An 822-nucleotide genomic window follows, 5' to 3' on the forward strand; every position below is an offset into this window, starting at 1 on the left:
ACTGTGGTCAATGACATGAGACAAAGTATATGTGAACTGCTGTATGGAAAGTGAATTTTCTCTGTAAATCTTCACCCAAATCACAATGAAAAAAAAAATATATAATATAATATACAGTATCTTATGAATTTAATATATAACAATTTATATAACAATATGTAGTGTTTTTAATTACCTTATATAATTATAAGGTATTTAATATATAATTTTATAATAAGTCACGTTATGTATGATATAGGAGCTCTGATGGCATAGTGCCTAAGGCAGTTGACTACTAATCAGAAAGCTAGTGCTTTAAACCCACCAGCCACTTCTTGGAAGGAAGATTAGGTAATATACTTCTGTAGAGATACCACCTCAGAAACCCAAGGAGGGGTTGCTATGAGTCAAATCGATTAGATGGCAGTGAGTTTCTTTTTTAATTTCCACTTTTACCTAGAAACTTCTTATTGAAATCTTAATTAGAATCACATGGACTTTATAGATTAATTTTGGGGAGAATTTACATCTTACAGAGTTGAGTTTATCTATCCAAGAATATGCATATCTTTCCATTTCTTCAGGCTTCTTTTATGTCTTTCAGTAATTTTTTTTCCTCTGTGTGTGTTTTGTCAGTAAAGTTTTGTTCCATATTGTTTTCTGTATTGAGCTCATTACGTTTATGAATCATGTTATCATTTCCTTTGTTGCTGTTGTTTTAGTATATGCTGAATATTTGTACTTGCCCTTTTTATTGTGATGTGAAAGTTTATCATTTTTCTTTGAGGTTACCCTATGATTTATAATTTTATCCCCAAGTTTAGAACAGTCCATTCTATCTTT

The sequence above is a fragment of the Orycteropus afer genome, unplaced genomic scaffold (assembly GCF_000298275.1).
Source record: "Orycteropus afer afer isolate SDZICR_OR568_19922 unplaced genomic scaffold, OryAfe1.0 scaffold00455, whole genome shotgun sequence".
Classification (NCBI taxonomy): Eukaryota; Metazoa; Chordata; class Mammalia; order Tubulidentata; family Orycteropodidae; genus Orycteropus; species Orycteropus afer.